Genomic DNA, 18,725 nt, shown 5'->3' with positions numbered 1-18,725 from the left:
CAAAACAAGTATGAATTTAACAATCCATCTACAGACTGAGACTGCCATTGTTGATAGCTCAATACATTTCTTTCAAAGTAAGTTTGGTTTGACATAAAATCCACTTTACATGAGAGGTATTTAAAGAAGTCCTGTCAAACACATTTGATGCTTTTAATGTGATAAAGAATTTCTGCAGAAAAAAATCTCTCTACACTTTCAGATACATGGAAGAAGTATTTTTGTACATGGCACTTAATCGTTATTCTACAGACAATGAGTGCATATGTTCACTAGAAAAACAATTAAACATGTCTGTGATAGGTCATACAAAGTTAAACATCTGTTGGATTTGTGTTTAGCAGCTGTGCTTAAATTACCCAGTGGCAAAATGATCCCCTATTATCTGAGGTTTGATCAAAGATAATCTTTATAGAATTAGTATAAAATGTACCTGCATCTACTGTATAATTATTAAATGTTTCATACTGTAAATCACAAATACCAGCAATCTACAGGCTAAATTGAAGATGGTAACTCATTCTTTAATGTAAATGAGGATCAATAGAGTCAACAACTTAAATAGTTTTAAATGTGTATGCTTTGATTACTCTAAGATTTAAAATGACATTTTTACATTGTCAGATTATTGGACGAGATGTAATAAGTATTTTTAAAGCCAGGATGTCTGAGTTATTCCCACAGGCCTCTGATTTGAGTCAAAGTAGAGGGAATTCATATTCGTTTGCAGTAGTATCCATTTCTTAGATGCTGTCTGCTATCAAAAAGCTTGGGATAATATGATAAAAATGCTATTCCTGCGTGATTCCTAAATTGCACATTCTTTATAAATCCCAGAACATTAAAAAAATAATTTAATTTGATCTGAATAAAGCTTAGGCAAAATGCTGTTTTACATATTTATTATTATAATTCATGGAAAGAGCTATTCACTGCAGAAACTATTTCACTTATCAACAGGTGAACCATCAATCTAAGATTCATTAGCCATTTGTCTAAAGCTTCATATAATCAAAAACATCTCAGCAGTACTTGTACTGTGTAACAGAAGCAGAATGTGCTAATAAAAATGTCTTAAACTGAGATTTCCAAGTGAATTAACTAACAAAGACACTCATTCTGAGAATAGGCTGTATCCAATAGTCAAGAAATCTGATGCTTAGTCTCCTCTGTGTCATTAGTTAGCTCTGTGACTGGTATTTACCAAGTGGAGTTGCACAATCAGCAAAGTGCTATAGACTGTAAGTAAGCTTGAATTGGATAAGGGAATCCTCAGACTGCCATGCCTTTGTGTCTGGGATGTGAGCTTACAAAGACATCAGTGAGAACAATCAACATTTGATGCTAACAAAGATTGTGATAATATTTTTTTTCTTTTAATTTAATCATACTATCTTGCCCTTCATCTGTTATTTTACATACTTCTACTGTATGCTTCTTTTATCAGTAGGTTATGTTGAATCTGTACTTTCATGTTAGTACTCTATGTTTTGCAGTATATAACATATTTCAGTTACTTGTGAAATTGTACAAATTGTGATGTTAGTTATTTTTGATAGAGAAATCTGTTAAATAAGCCTACTACAGACATTTTGGGGTATGCAGTATGATATATGGAGGATGACTTTTGGACAGTGCACCTTTCAAAGAAGCACAGCCACAATCCTCCCACAAAGGCACAAGGTTCTGCCAGTAAACTAAAGTGACTAAGAATTACTAATTGACAGTTTATAAAGAAAACTACAAAAAAACAGGGAACTTTGTGATTTATCAAAATGTTCTTGAACTATAACAACCTAACTTGAACAACTCAAAATATACCTTTAATGGATTATTTTCCAGGGAAACCTTTTTTTTTAATATTTAACTAATTGAGCAACACAACACATCATGTCAATCCAAGTTGTTGCTGGCAATAGATACTGTATATAAAATCAAAACCTCAAAACAAAATCAAAAATTTAAAACCTTTCTGTGATTTTTTGTATCGTGTTTTTGATTATTTGGGTGTGTAATGTTAATTTAATCTTTTTAAAAGGATGTAACCTCTTTTAATACTGTTGAAATAAGCCTGAAAGACAAATTCAGAAGTGTAAGACTGTCCCACAAGTAAATTCAAATACATTCAAATACAGTATAAGCGCATCACAGGGTTTCATAAGAGTGAATGAAAATAAATAAAATAAAAGACATGAAACTAAATATTTAGATGTCACGTATTATAAATAATATATTAATTGCTATTCTGAGTCATGAATATTCCAGGTAGAATCAATATAGTGCTCCATATTTATGTCTTCCCAAAAGAGTATTTAGTTAACACTAAAAGCATGGAAATGACTGCACAAAAGCAGCTAAGATAAGCTTCTTTACTGACATACAACTGATGATGATTTGCTTAGTTATATGTACTATACTGTATATGGTGGTTATGTTTACTTGCCAAGCACAGATAAAAAGCTGTTTTTTTTCCATTAATAATGTCATTTGGAACTAAATCCATAATCCATAAATTATATGTTGTAATACATACAGTACTGTATAATACATGAACCCAGTTTTTTGCAGGTCTGAATGTTGTATCATTTTACAGTAATGTGAAAAAATCACATGCACAGAATAGAATTTACTTCTTTGACATGAGGAAAATGCTAACCAAAACCAATGGCTTCTGAAAAGACGACTCTGAGTGCATAAAGGAAGTTACTGTTGCATGCATTTCTGATTCCCACTGGTGAAGCATCTATAATTATCTCTTTGCAGATTTTATATGTTGCCCCATGACATTTACTTGCATTTTCTGTTCAGAGAATGGTTTTTAAAAGCTGTTTTACTGGCATAGTGAAATATCATGGAAAGTATAAGGACAGAAGAATAGGAAACACGACTGATTGTATATGGTACATTACTCAATAAACAGAAAACAATTAGAAAAAAATAAGAGAATACTTAGTATTCGGACTGTGCATGGTAAAGCAATCTTGCAACACCTAACATGCAGTGTGAATACAGATAATATTTTTGAGAGAGCTCCTGCTCTGCTTCTCTGCAAATTTTAACAAGCTTTTGCTTCATGGCTAGGAGATGGAAACTTATCTACAGTATATACTCAGAGTATCATCCCCCATACTGGAGATTCACATTTCTGTGCTAATAAGAAACTTGAAGTAGTAAGTACATTTAGATAAAGATTATTACCAGAGCAGGTTTTGTGTTGTGTGACCATGGGGGATGTTTTAATGCTGTATTAACGGCCTGGTTGATATTATTAATAGATCTATTAAAATTGGATAGCTTAATTGCTATGGTTGGTAACAGGAACGTATGCAATTGCTTTTAGTATTTTTATACATCATTTAAATTGGCCATTGGTAAGGTTCAATAAAGCACTGAGTCTGTATATATTTAAATCCGAAGTATTGATTAATCTAGTTGCCTTGAATTCTGGCACCGTCCGGTGTTTCAGTGCTCTCTAGCATAAATGAAACTCGGTGCTATATCCCCTCTGGCAGGGCCAGCATATTAACATTGCAATGCAAATTAGTCATGATAAACTAGCAGCCTTGAATACCAGCATTGAAAGAAAATATTTAAAAATGTACTGGATTCCTTGTATCACTTGTAACTGTTATTGGCTTTGTAGTACTGCATGTACATGTACAGTACAAGGAATAATAATAAAAAAAGCTCATCAGAAGAATATGAGCTGAGCTAAAAATTAGAAGTGATTTTGTTGCATAACACAGCCTGTTTATTGCTCTGAAATATATCCATAAAGTACTGAAGCAAAAATATTTTCTAAACTCTTTCATAGTCCTTTCTTTCCAGTAGGCAACTGTGTCTCAACTGTGTCTGCTGTTTGCATCCTCAATAAACAGCATTTTATTGTATGGATATAGCCAAGGGAATCCATCTTATTGCATAATTAAATAGCCTAATCAAGCTATGACGACATTTAAAAGTGGATACCAACAAGGAGGTACATAACTTTATTAAATCAGGTGATTAATCTGTTGAGATTAATTACATTGTAGAAAGTTACAAAGCAGATCTTTTAGCTTCAGTCATGCATGGAAACAGCTTGATTTATTAAGATGATTGGGACATATTGAGCTATTTGTTATTCATTATTCATTGTTGCATACTTTTTTTGTGCATATACAGTACCAAGTCCAGTATAACCATACTGAAATTAGAAAAAAATAGAACAATTAATATAAATCAGGGTATATTTTCTGGGTCTAATCAGTGGGGATATACAATATATACTGTAGAACCATAACTGAATTGCATTTTCATTCCCCCGTTTTTGTTGATGTGAGCGATTAATAGTGTTTCCCTTGTAACTACTGTACTTCTGTAAATACAATAAAGCAATGTGAAATGTAGAGGGAGTTTATATCAGTTTCTGAAAAGTTAAGGGTGATATTATTATCACAATCTGCTGTATATCAGAATTGTCTACATTTAGGTACAGTATGCAGTGTATTGTTTATTATTTTCATTTTCTTTTAACTTTGTACTTACTATATGCTGGCAGAATGACCAGAGTATTTCCTGGACTGAAAACTACATCATATACAGAATGTTAAAAGGGATCTGGCTTATCCTGGGAAAGAAAGAGGGTCAACGAGATTTTCTTACACTCGAAATGCCTAAAGAGACTGAAACGTCAAGTCAAACCAGTCCTTCAAACTCCAAAATACAAATGTAAATTAGGATTAAAAGGATTATGGACAGAGAAAGGGAACACTTCTTTTCAACAAGGGCCGTTAAGTGTGTGGAACATACAACAAACTTACAGTCACGACACTTACAGTACATGCAGGGTATAATGAATAATGGTGTATTTGGAATTTTCAAGTTTGGAATGAGAATGCTGAATACCTGAGTGTGGGAACATTTATTCCTAATGCATCTATCTTTCTGTTTCATCTAAAGCAAAAATGTGCAAAACAGAATATTCCCAATGACAACATACAGTAACTGCATGCTGTCATAACATACACGTCTCCTCCTTGGTCAGTTTGTTTTGCTAGTAACCTTCAGTGATCTACTTGATTAAGTTGCTTGAATCACCAAGATCCCAGCAACCAAAAGGCCTCTTTTATTAGATTCCTGAAAACCTAGAAGAAAGCCCACTCTTTTGTCATATGAAGGTCTCCAGAATTTCAGGATCGGTTTCATCCTTGAATCATGACTCAGGACTACATGAAAGTTCCCATTTACTTTGCAGGGTTTTAAAAGGTGGTTTTGAATCCAAAAAGGTCACTGTAAGACCACCAGTTTAAGTTTCTAAGTGATCAAAAGCAAAATTCTCATCATATTTCTTCTAAGCCTGCAGAACTGATGTCTTAAAAAAAATATTCGGCATTTTGATATGAACTGTAGTTTGGAAGGTTTGGGTGGAAGGTACAGCATCCAGTGAGAGTTCATGAATCAAGTGATTGCATTTGTCTTAGCTGTAAAGAGGCCATGGCAATCTGTGGACCTAACAACAATGACTTCTCAGTCTTTGCCTTTTCTTTTGATTAATGCTCTTATTATTGCTTTTATTAATGGATGCGATTCATGGGTGCCTGGTTTTCTGATGTTTTCTCCTTATGCCATTTAATGAATTTGCAAACAGCTAAATCTTGTGCGTGTCTGTTTTTCATTTGTGCTTCATGCCAAATGTATTTGTATTCATTTGTAGAAATTCTATTTTTAATAAGATCCAAAGGAGGCCTAGAGGTGCAATCTTTAGTATTAAAAATACTGAAACTCATATCCTTTTTTTTTTTGCATTTTTAAATCTGTGGTCTGATTGTAAGAAAAGTCCTGATATCAATGTAATTTAATAAGGATCTTGTCATTTCAAATCAGAAAAAAGCAGGTGGCTCTCACCAACTGTCACTCTTGATTTGCAGATGAATCCTCTGGGGCATGTAAGAACCACAGTGCACTGCATCCCTTAAGTACAATACTTATTTTTGTAGTTGTATCTTTAAATTTCTTAGCATGCTTTTAGATATACTGTAAATGATTTTCAGAAACGAACTTGGTTTTACACTGCTATATTTTCTACTACACAGTAAGACCAAAAATATTCCACAAGCCTTGTCAGTTCAGTTCATATTCCTCCATATTAAATAATCGCATTAGCTTTGATGAATATTTGATCATTTTTATTCCTATATCCAAATTCTTGTTACCATAAAACATTTGAAGAGCAGCAGCAATATTAAAAATTTCATTGACAGTTTAAGGGCTTAGTAAAATGAATGAATCAACGACTCCTACTGTACATTGCATCTTTCTACTGAATTCTGTGGTTGAGAGCTTTACTTCTCTAAATAATTGATGCCGGTGTCCGTTCTAATTAAACTTGTATTTTCACTCAAGAGCTCCTTGTAAATTAAGCACTTTCACGGTAAACATTCTAGACCTGTATCTACCTGTGCGAACACTATGTTTTATGCCACACCCCCTTCTCAGCAGTTGCATATGGTATGTTCCAGTGATGCTGGTGTAGACAGTATGAGAGCCTGTGTCCGCAACAGAAGAAGCTGGTGAGAATTGCAATTGCTTTAGAGCTCCCAGGAAGCAGCGAAATTACTTGAATGCATAGTCCCTCACTTCTTTCACGAAGTACACTCACTGCTTTGCATCACCAAACTGACATCTAAAGAAACAAGCTTGACAGCATAAACTGACTCGCGTCTCAATATTTTTTCAAGGATAAATGAAGATACAGCATAGAGGGATTTAAATGTATTTTTTAATTCAGTCATGCTGTGAAGAAATGGAATGGAACTAACCTTTTGTTATGGCAACACTTCGCAAAGGTAATGCTACTGTAGCTGTTTCAAAGCCATATGGTGATGGCTGATGGTGGTAGCGTACAATTCAGGATGTCCGTCTGTGGGTATTCGTGCGCTGCAGATTCCCTCAGCAGCTTATCATTTTCATAAACACTGCAATATTACTGATACACATTTTATGCTGTAGGGTTTTGTAATCGTTATAAAATCAACAGGAAAATGCTTCTAATGATTCGAAAAGCGTGTATTCCATGACGAGGGCAGTGCTACTGTTCATGAAAAACAGTTTCAGTTTTCTATGGTGCCTGGTTTGTTTGTAATGTCAGATGGGAATGCGGTTCGTCAGTTTATTTTAAATGTTACCGTTACGTTTTCTCGTCTGCTAATTTGATTTTTTAAATAAAAAGTTAATAATTTCGTCGCCACCAGCATTAAAAGGCAGATGTGTCGGAAACAAATTGGCTGGTGTGACACGGTAAGCATACCTTTACAAATCGATCAACAGCTTAAAATGGGGTTATGTGCCATTAGAAGTCACAAAAACTTTACATTTTTGTTTATAATGTATTGTGTTGCATTTTCACAAAACGTTACTGACATCTATGTTTTGAAAGTAAATTCAGGAATATTGTGCACTTGATTAAAGCTTAGGGAAAATATACATGCGGCACTGAGTTAAAATTCACAGCTTTAATAGTAGAAAATGTTTTATTTACCCGCGTTTCCTGACATCAGGCTTTCATTCTTAGGTTAGCGGTATGATTTGTCGCAGATTGCATTCGCCAGTATTTTACAAGCCGCAAGAGGGAAGTGGATTGCTCCAGCTTCAGTAGCAACCAGGACTACTCAATCACGCGTGTGTAAGCGAAAAAGCATTGTCACTTTTCAGAAACCTAAATAATGTTGCGCCACTGATTCCTGGAGCAAGTCACACCTTTGGCTTCAGTAAACAAAGTCACTGCACCCCATTCGAAATGTAGCCAGGTTTTGTGCTTTCGAGCCTTTGTTTCAGTATCTCATTGGGAAGTGACACCGTAGCGAGTTGCAATTTGCCACATAGACAAATTTACAATATACTCTTAGATAATAATTCCAAAAACATCCACCGCTACTTAATTCCACCTAAACATTATTTATTTGTTGACCCGTCTGGTCTCAATGTAATGCATCGTTAGTAAGAATGGAAAAAAAAAAGTGCAAGAAGCAAAACATAATGAAATATAATTGTGATATGTAACTACAGTTCATATAAAAGTAGTAGTTGCTAGTGTCGACTGCCAAATAATTCCTTTAATTTTGATCATTTAAAATATAAATTTGCTGAATAGTGACTAAGATTACAAAGCGGTTTAGCGTAAGAAGACCAGACAAACTTACAAATCGTCAAGAATTGTGTAAAAATTGTGAATTTTACTTTAAAGCTGTAGATGTGAAAAGTTCAAAAACCATGGAGTATAAATCCAGTTTAAATATATATATAGTTTACTATAGTACTGAGCTTCTTCCCTGCTTACAACAAAACCAGAGCTTTCTTAACTATGAAGAATGACACGTTTTTGTTAGAGACCGCCGCAGGTGTTCATACCTCACAAATTTCAATGGGGGAGATTTAAAAAATCGATTTTTATGGTTGAGCTGGTTTTATTTTTAATTGCTGTTTATTTAAATTTTATTGCAACTAACTCGTTTTTTTTTACTGTCCAGTTTTTAAAGAAAGAACAAAGAAAAATGAGAAGATAAGGCGTTTTATAATTAATCTTTCTTCTCTTGGGAACACTATAACCTAGAGTAGGCTGTTTGTAGGAAATAAAAACACGGCCGGATAGCCTTGCCAAACATAGCTAATAATATCCCTCTCAAGGCAAGTGAATGTGAATGCAAATTTGAATCCCAGTGGGCACAATCCAGTTTACATGGAGAGAAGTACCAGAGGTATTCATTTAAGTCCCAGTTGCAAAAATATTTCGCATTTTATGATACAATATACAATGTGAAACACTTTTACTAGATTCCTCAAATATCTAATATATTCTGTATAAAAAGAAAATATGTACAGTATGTAAAATATCATTAAAGCTTGTGTACAAATTAAGAGACAAAAATCTTATTTTGTAAAACTTATATCAGATTAAGAACTCATTTATAGAGAAATCTCATAAAAAATATACATATGTGTTAATGTCTACCAATTATGCTGTCTTGTATAATAACATGGGAACCCCAATAGTTATAATTAAAGATTCTGACTCCAAGCTATTTTTTTTAATCTTCTGGTAAGGTGGTTTTACTTTGTGGATGAAATACAAGAATTCGAAGATGCCAGTTTAATGCAGTGCTTATTATGTTGCTTGTATTTTGTTTTACCTTGATCAAGTTTGCTTCCTTCCATTTCATGTAGAGTTAGTGTGGGAAAAAATTAAATTAAATGCTTTGCCATTTTAGTGTCTAATCAAAGCAAGATTAAATCTCATGTTTAAAATGTCGTGTTGCAAAGTTATTTGTACAATTATTTTAAAATGTAAATTGACTGAAGAATTTCAATAAATTTACTTAACGTGTCTTGAAACATGACAGGTACGTAGTGAGCCATGTTTATTTCAGCCTTAATAATCAGAATTCAATACCCGCTAATTACCGACCTATCCACTGCTTGTGAACTGTTTTTGCTTCTACTTTGCTATAAGTAAATATGATTACAGTAGTGTTAGCAGTAGTCATTTGGGATCTCACTTCTATAAGATTAAAGTTGTTTGTATTTGCTCATAATTGCACTAACTACTTCAGCATTCATGGGGAAAATTCCAAATACAATTTGTTATGTAATTCTAACACTTTATTGCCAAGTAGAATAATTGAATATTCTCTGACATTTCTGAAGTTATTCTGTCTCCCTTAATTTTAAAGGTGCATGTTGTTAAACACAAAAGTTGTAAAATGTAGTTTGTTTGTTTTTCTTTAACTGAGATGTGTTTTATGCCACTTGTTTGATGAAGAATTTTATTCCCCCTGTTGTTGGTGTTTTGCTGTGGGTGAGGGAATGTGATGAATCCCATCACTTTGTAGCTGCCTCAACATAAAATGGTTGTTAAGTACAGTACATATACTGTAAATGATTGTATAAGGGTCTTTCCTTGGGAATTTTTCTCGTTTTCTGCATCCTGAAGCCAGGGGGAGCTCACAGCTCATTGGTGAAGTTTCTGGTCATTTTAAAGATACTTTTAATCTCTTATTTCTAAAATTAAACTGGACATCGAGTTATGCCCAGTTTTTGTTGATTCCATCTGAGTCAATGGAACTTCCTTCAGGGCATTGTTAACAGTGCACTCTAATTAGCACACTGTGAAAATAGTGTCTGTCAGATTTTGATTCAAACGCTTTTGAAAAACATCTATTTAGATTGTCCAGAAAAGTGTCTTTGTGTGGGCTCTTGTCTTGTCCTTTTCTGTTGCCTTGGGAGTCCAAAAGGGCTGCTTTAGTGGCCATTAAAAGAGTGCTTATGGCTTCATGACACAGAAAATGGATGCCCAGCTAGCACGGAAATTGTAAATTGTTGTGTTTGAGTGTCAGTGATGATAAGTGAACCCAAAGAAGGGGAAACCATTCAGCACGCTTCAGTACACTGTCAGCGAGCAGACAATCTGCTATGTAAAGAAGATGTGGAATTTTATAAATGAGTTTTAGTTGGTGCAGTGAAATGCAGTCCTTAGATGAGATGTGTTGGTTTGGTAAGGGAATCAGATGAGTTCTTCATCTCACATGCCTCATGATACTCTTTAGGTACTGCTGGTTTTCAATACGTGCTAATAAGTAAAAGCCTAGATGGAATCACATTCTACATGAGCCTCATCTTGCATGAACAGTATTAATAGGTATATTATTAAAAAAAAAACAAGATAAAAGATAGATGCTTTAAATCGCAGTCCATCTGTTGTCTAACAGCTCCATCTAAGCCTATCTCTACATTTTGTTTTAATAAATGTTTCACTAATGTGCCTTTAATCATATAGTGTGAATTGCATGTACTGTAGTGTATGGTAAACCTGAACAAATGCTGAATGTACTGTGAACGTGCGTAGAAATGTTTTAATGCGGGTTAAAAATGTCAAATCAATGGTAGTGTATGGAGATTTTTCATGTGACAGGATTTTCTTTTACTTCTGCCTGGTAGAAATTCAAAATAGAGTGAAGGATTCATAATTTGCCTTTTAATCTAGAATATAGGAATAAGCATCATGCTGATGATGATATAGGATGGATGAATTGCAGTGGAATTTTTTTTAAATGGCAGATACAGAAATACAGGGATTTGAATGGTAAAAACTAGCTGTACTGTGGCATTTAAACTGATTAAATTGATTCTGTGCTTAATTTTATCTGGTTCTTGGTTTTGTAAATTTAATTTTCTTGTACTGCTTACATGGTAACATGATAATTGGTTTTATCCTTAGCCTAAAGACTTTCTTTGTAGATCAATCATTATTTTTAACAATATAAGTTACAAGTGAAGGGGTACAATTCAGCTCATCTAGGTCGTATGGTTGCTAGTAGCTAAGAAACCACCTGTTTTTCTTCTACTTTCAAGAAGTTGGCTAAGATCCTCAAAATGATATCTTAGTTTTGTTAATTTTACACACATATATTGTCTCTTATTTTACTATTATTTTACTACAGGTGAAACATCTGTTACTTCCAAATGTTCTCATGCACAATGTAGTTTAATTGTAGTATAAATTAAAGTATTTGGCTCCACATAATTGTTCCCCTGTAATTACAAGGTCATTCCTCAGTGAAGTTACAATCCATGCACAATAGATGCAATTAGATAATTGTTTCTACTTTTTAGTTATTGTACCAAATAATTTTTAGTAGAATTATCTTCACATTTAGGAGTGGAATAGGGTTGAAGGAAGAGTATGAATACCAGTACATCCCACATAATAAATTTAAAAAAATACTTTACCTAACTTTAACTTTTCAAAGATCATTTCAATACCACATACAGTAAAGTAGTGGAAAAGCCCCTATCTAATCATTATTAAAATCTAATGTAATCCACACGGCATGCAGATTTTAGTAGAATGCCTGTAACAGTAGAGACACATGGGTTAAATGGTAATGTATGCTTTCTTGACAGGAGAATACTCACTGAGTTATTTCCTCTATAAAGAGGTTATTAGTATCATACTGTAACTCACTTCTGTGTCCTTTACAGTAGACTGACTCAATAAATCACATGGAAATACGGAACACAGGCTCCACGGTGAATCTGTAGTGCACCTTCTTAGCAGTTTAATTTCGGATGGTGCTTAGTGAACCATGTTTAATTCAAGTTCAAGTTTCTGAATATTGATAGTCCTGATTAAAATAAGGCAATGTAAAACTGATAGCTCTGATGAATAACCATGGCAACAACGTGTGCAGTCAGTATACCACATAGCTACCTATATAATTTTTATATACTGTATGTATTGGAGAATAATAAAAAAGAAACAAGCAAATAAAAAATAGATTTTTGGGAATGATTGTTGTTTGTTTTTTTAGTCCAAAGTGTTGCTTTGTGAATGCTTTGTTTTCTGACAGCTGTATTATTATACGATAACCAGGTCTGGTCAGATCATGGAAGCTAGGCTGGGCCCAATCAGTACTGGGATGGGAGATCTCTAATGAAAGCCAGGTTGCTGCTATAAGTAGAGTTAGTGCATCAATTTCTATGAGACATTAAACACTTGGTCATTTAAGATTCTTTGGTGCTGTTTGGCCTTGAACAATCTGGCCTCCCTCATTTTTTTCTTAAATTCAACTAGTGAAATACTTTATCACTTGTGGGATGCTGACATGGGATGGCTGCAATGCCTTACCCAGGTGGTTTCTGTACTTCACTGGTGGTTAAAGAGAGTCCCCTCCTATATGTAGAGCACCTTGGGAACAATAAGCAATTATTCTAACTATAATTAATCATTTGTAATTTTTTTTTGTTCTCTACTTGAGAAAATAATTTTGCAGGTGCAGTTGAAAGCAAAACCTTCTTCGCATTAGGGAAAAGTGCATATTTTCTTATACCACAGTGTTTAATTAAAATTATTATGTACTTGTCTATCTTATAAGGAACAAACTTCAGATAAATAAGTATTAGTTAGTTCTCAGTATTTCATGATGCTTGGAGGCAGAGCTGTATTTTTTTGCTTTTCCATATATAAAGTCAGTGTTAGCCCATATTAGGGCATAACTAAATTTGACCAGTGAAATGGACATTATTTGTGTCCTATAATGTGTACCTTCCAGGGCTAGGCTGTCTTTTAAATTGCAAGAAGGTTCTATGAAACTTAGTAAATATTTAATATGCTGAAAGTTGATTTTGGACTTTCTCATGGAAGTTAGCTAAGCTATTCTGATGAGCCCTTTCTGTCTGGAAAATGGGGAATTCTCACAAGGATTTTATTCGTATGAAAAGGGTGCAGAGTTGAGTAGACCTGGGAGAATTGAGAGAAGCAAAGAGTAGGAGTTTGAGTTTGGGGCTGTTGGTTGGAGTTCTTTGTGTGGAGAAATCTTTTATTTATATAAACCTTAATAAAACCAGGATCAGCGAGGGTGCCTTTGATAACATCTGTGTGTGGAGTAGTTTCATGTGTGAAGGCCCCATGAGCCAGTCTACCTGAGCCTAGGATCTTCCACTCTATCACTTTAACCACTTTCTCTGTTACAGAATGTGTGGATGATTTTTTATTTCTTCTTGTGCTTTAGGGGTGGTTAGTAATGGGAAAAACCCCAGTAATCCAATCCTTGTTTTGTCTAAATTCAGCAATTCTTAACTAACTCTGATCTCAGATGGCTTAAATATAGCTTAGGTAATGTGAAGTTTCAAAAGCTATGACGCTTTTTGTTTTTGTTTGAGATGCTAGTATTTTGGGTTTGGTTTTGAAAACCTCATTAGTACTGAACAGGTTTTTCTACTCAAGCAATAATATATTTAATGTATAAGTATTTGTCCAGGTGTGTCCTAAAGTATCTGTCAAGTACTAATTTAGTCATATTTAACCACTATTTGAAAGCTGATAATTTTCGTTTTAGGATACAAAAAATGCATTCTCCAAAAACAATTAGACCGTTCATGATGCCACTAACTCTAAGACGTTTTTTTTTTCCCTGTTTCTTTAAAGAAGCAATCATCACAATAAACCAGAATTTATTTATAAATTAGTGGCTGGATATAATTATGAAGACATGGTCTAATTTTATAAAAAATCTTGGAAATTTACAGCTCTACAAATTGGAAAGGATGCATCCAGGGAGATCAGTCCTTGCCTGTTGAACTGTAATCTCATCATTTTTCTTCATTTGGTTCATAGTGCTGTCAGAAATTAATCTCATTTTTTAATGATGTATTGATATGGAATTTAAAGTGGTATAAGTAATACAATCAAAACACTCTTCAGAGAGGAAATGTGTTGTTGAATGTTTGACCATAAAACATAGTAATACAAAATTTGTCCCACGACAATCCCATTAGATCCCTGACAATTTTGCTTTCAAAACTGTAAGCCGGTTTATAACGTTTAGCCTCTTTGAGAGCTTAATATTGGTTTGGATTTATCATTGCTGATGATCTGCACTCAAGTGTCCCCTTTGGTTTTCTTCAATCTACTAAATGTGGTTAAATGTGCCTTGGTTTGATCAGTTCCACAGTGATTTTCCTGAGTTGTTGTTTTTTCACAACTGGAGCAGAGGAGGTTACAGTGCATGCTATTGACTCTTATGCCAGTTTCCCCAGGACCCATTGAGCCTATCTTTCAACATGTCGTGCAGCCAAGATTCATTTTCTTTATAATTATCCAAATGTGTTTTGTTTGAGGAAATTTGAATTCTTCAGTAGGCCAGGCAGTCAGAAGCATCTGAGTTTCATTACCCAGATTCATATCCTCTCAACTTGATAAATTATCTGGTGCATCCTTCCCCCTTATTTTAGGCAAAGCATTACTTACAGTACAAACACATCACACATAGCACTGATCACACAAAATAAAACATTACATATGCCTTGGTTACATTACATAGGGTTGCAAATTCACAATTATATTTTTTATGCACATCTGAAACTGTCTTTATGGCATCTGTCCGCAACCTCTCTTATGTGGCCACATTTTGTCAATGCTGCTATCTGCTGTAACTATGGCACTATGTACCATATAGTGCCATAATGACAATTACAAATATCACTCACTGATGGTTGAAGTGCCACCACTCCTATGTTTGAAGTGCTTTGGGATCCAATGTGATAATGAGCCTTATGCAATTACCCACCTTTATGCAACTAAACTATTTTTGTTTTGAGGGTAGAAGAACAGACTGTGTCTAGATGGCTATGCACCTGCAGTTTATCCTTCCCTGAGACTGTATTAAGATGTTTTGCAGTGCTGATTTGAATATTAAGGTATGCAAAAATTACAGACAGGTGCCCTGTCCCCAGTGACTACATTTATACTTACCTTCTTCCTGTCAGACTGTGAACTCAGCAGCTTAATTGAACTAAAATATATTTTCTCCTTTTTTTTTCCATTTTGATAAAAATGTTGGAGTTTTTTCAAATTGTTTTTGTTTAGTATAATCTTGAAATTACAGTATTCTGAATGGGAGAAGAATGACATTTTGTTTCCTTGTTTAACTGCTGTAATGTCAATCAATAAATACATTTATTTTCTGAAATCCGGAGTGCATTTTCCATATTAAAATGTTTTTTTTGTGTAAATTGTTAAAATTGCTCTACTTACTGCATTTGTTATGTTTTACCCGAAACAACAGCACAGTGAACAATTTGGATTTCTTGATATTGATAAACAAGTCATGTTTTTAATTGTACATAACTTTGGTGTATGTAGATCTCTACATTCAATCTGAATGACCTGAGTGGACCTGTATCTTATAGATCCATTTGTTGTGAAAATTGAAAAATACCTGAAGGAGATTTGAGTTTAATTTTTAAACAGGCTAGGCTACATTTTGCCTGTTTCATATGTGAATTTGTCTCGTTCATGCTTGCTGCATTTCTCTACTGTTGTGAATCTATACTCTAAGCCCCCCTGTGCTCCAGTGCTCCATTGAAACCATTGGACTCTACTAAAGTAGCAATAACAAGCGAGGCTTCTCTCTGCCAATTACATTATCTGACATGGTGTGCATTTCATGACTTTTCACAATAAAGTTAAAAGGATACATTTTGCATTCAATTTGCATTCACGGGTAAGCACTTTTGAGGAGTTTTTTGCTCGGTAAACAAATCTTCAATTAACTGCAATATAGCTGTTCTGACAGAATCTGTTTTGCACCAGGGTTGATAGAAACACATAGCTTGAACAAGCTAACCTATTTGAATATTTCAAAAATATACAGTATACTGTATGTACTCTGATTGTAGCTAAATCCTTGGTTCCAGCAGTGGACATTTTTATTCTTTTTAACGATTACATTATTTATTGCATTTAGTCCTTAGAAGGATCCCCAGTGTATGTGGATGATCTGATGCCCCTAACCTCTATTGATTTGCACTTGCTATCATGGGTAAAACTTCTAATAGCCTGCAAGCAGTCTGTTTGTAACAGCTGGCTCTCCTACACTGGAGAGGGAAAAGGAAGATGTCTTTAGGCCAGCAAAATGTATGTTGCTTTCATGAGAAAACAATGCCCAACACAGATACTATTTACTCTTTAAAGTGAGTGGTCAATCTTGATTGTATTTTTTTCATTTACTGTTAATGAGAGGCAGAGCCAGAAATGTATTCCTAAGATGGTTTCAGACCTTTTTTACACATGTGTAACCCCACCCCAATCTGTTGTTAGAATATGATATTAGTATGTCTGTCTATAAACATACGTTTTTATATGTACATGTACAGTAAATATACGTACCTGTCGTGCATAAGATGTTTTGCACAACTCTTTTAATTTTCCTTCCCCTTGTCAGAATTATTTGAAATTTGGAGAAAAAAAAAATTGTAATATCAGATATTTTTTTTCTGTTAATAGGCCTATTGCTTCTTAATTTAGTAGTGCAAAATAACAGCTTGATAGTTATACCAAGAGGAATTACTGTATGTTACTGATGAGGAACAATTGAGAATGAACCAGTTAGATCTGATTGGTAAATATGATGGATTAACTACTACAATACTTGATGTTGAATGCAGCATTTACCTTGATGTGCTTGTGTTTTTGAAGATTGTATGAAGTGTCAATAAGATTACAAAATGACATGGTTTGGACGAACTGACTTGGGCTCATAGCAAAACATATAAAGGTATTACAGCATCTTTCCTCTTCAAACCTGGTAATTCAGGTCATTTTTGACTATGAGAAGTCAAATCATTACCTTATTTATTGAAAATACCATACTTGTAAGGTTACACATTTTTAAGGTTACAGTTTTTGTTTAAGAGCAAGCTAAACTCATGAATTATGGATATGAATAAAGAAATAATAATTACCATTACAATTTCACAACACAACTTTCACAACAGACTTTTTATTTGGTTTCACGTATAGTACGTCAGTTAGCAGCCACAAGCACCTGTTTAACTTTATTAGTGCTTTTCATCAGCATGACATAAATATATTGTGACCGGTGAAACAGATATATTTATAAAAGTGTGTGTACTCCACTCACAGTTTATCACATTTCCCTGTGCTCAAACTACTAATGTCTGTATTATTCTAATGTTTTAAATGAACATTGGTTGAAAATTTCTCCAAAATAAATCATCAGCATATTACACACAATATTTAAATGTAGGGTACATACTGTATGAGGTGAAGCAGGAATCAAAAAGTTTGAGTTTTTTCAGATAAGACAGAAATTAGTATAGTTATGGAAGTTAGGAAATCTGTGATGCCATTAATGTTGATATTGCTATAAATAAAGAGATTAATGTTAATTGAATTGAGTTATAAGCAAGATGTATCAGACTTTGCTGTTCACACGAATACCTACTAAATATGCAGTAATGTGTTTTTTTCAACTTCTAAATCCTAAAGGTGTCAGAAGCTCTGGATACTGAGAATTCTATTTCTTAATTATTTTCAACTCATTTGCAGAGTACTTATAAGAAGTGTTTTTTTGCGTAAGAGTAAAACATAGCAGATTTTTTTTTTCCTGCAAGGCTTCATTCTTTAATTTGGAGTGGTGCATGAGCTGTAAGTTAATTCATTTATTTACTATCCACCTCCAAATGAACCTGTTTCTACCTTTCTGAATTAAAGGACTTCTATATAGTTATCCTAAAACATTAAAGCCTTTACAATGACATTAAATCTACGGCACTAAATCCGTGCTTTCTTCTGAGATTAGGGAAGTTACTGAATTATGTCATGCAGACACACATTGGGGAATATTTTAAGTACAGTATTGAACAGAAAATTGGAAACACCAGAATTAATTAATTTAATAGGGGCTTGGCCACCACATACAGCCATTAAGATTTGTACGCACTATGGCATAGAGTCTACCAGTGTCTGGAATTCTGCAGGAGGGATTCAGCACCATTCTTCCTCAAGACAGTTAATCAACCTGGATTCTGGAGGTGGATCACTTTGTGTCATGGATCATTCTAGAATATACCATAAATGTTTAATTGGGTTCAGAGTTATTGACTGACATTATATAGATACAATCATCAAACCATTTGGGACCACACGTGCCCAGGGGATGGGGGCATTGTCATCCTGGAAGACACTCCTGGCATGAAGGAAATTCTGCAAAATGGAGTGATGAAGATGATTAAGCAGTGATAAGTATTGACCTTCGCCCACATCATGCCAGGAAAATGAGCCGCACAACATTACAGAACTACCAGATTCCTTCACTTTAGGAAACAAGAACCTGGTGCTGTAAAGCTCTTTAGGTTTGCACTACAAATACATTCATCAGTTTGCTAAG

At 34.2% G+C, this 18,725-nt stretch overlaps 1 protein-coding gene across 5 annotated transcripts in view; it reads left to right on the top strand.

Moving 5' to 3' along the window:
* tenm1 (teneurin transmembrane protein 1) overlaps positions 1-18,725 on the top strand; it is a 339,710-nt gene that overhangs the window by 63,021 nt on the left and 257,964 nt on the right. For 4 of the 5 annotated variants that reach the window (XM_088596742.1, XM_088596741.1, XM_088596738.1 and 1 more), the window contains exon 1: positions 6,525-6,827. The exons of the other annotated variant lie outside the window; for it this stretch is intronic. The gene's annotated coding sequence lies outside the window, so the exon portion shown is untranslated. Of the gene's footprint in view, positions 1-6,524; positions 6,828-18,725 lie in introns of those variants that run through there. 5 annotated transcript variants of the gene reach the window in all.

Source organism: Lepisosteus platostomus, chromosome 10 (genome assembly GCF_059453375.1).
Source record: "Lepisosteus platostomus isolate fLepPlt1 chromosome 10, fLepPlt1.hap1, whole genome shotgun sequence".
Lineage (NCBI taxonomy): Eukaryota > Metazoa > Chordata > Actinopteri > Semionotiformes > Lepisosteidae > Lepisosteus > Lepisosteus platostomus.
Note: the sequence above shows the minus strand (reverse complement) of the source record. Positions and strands in the feature narration are given on the sequence as shown.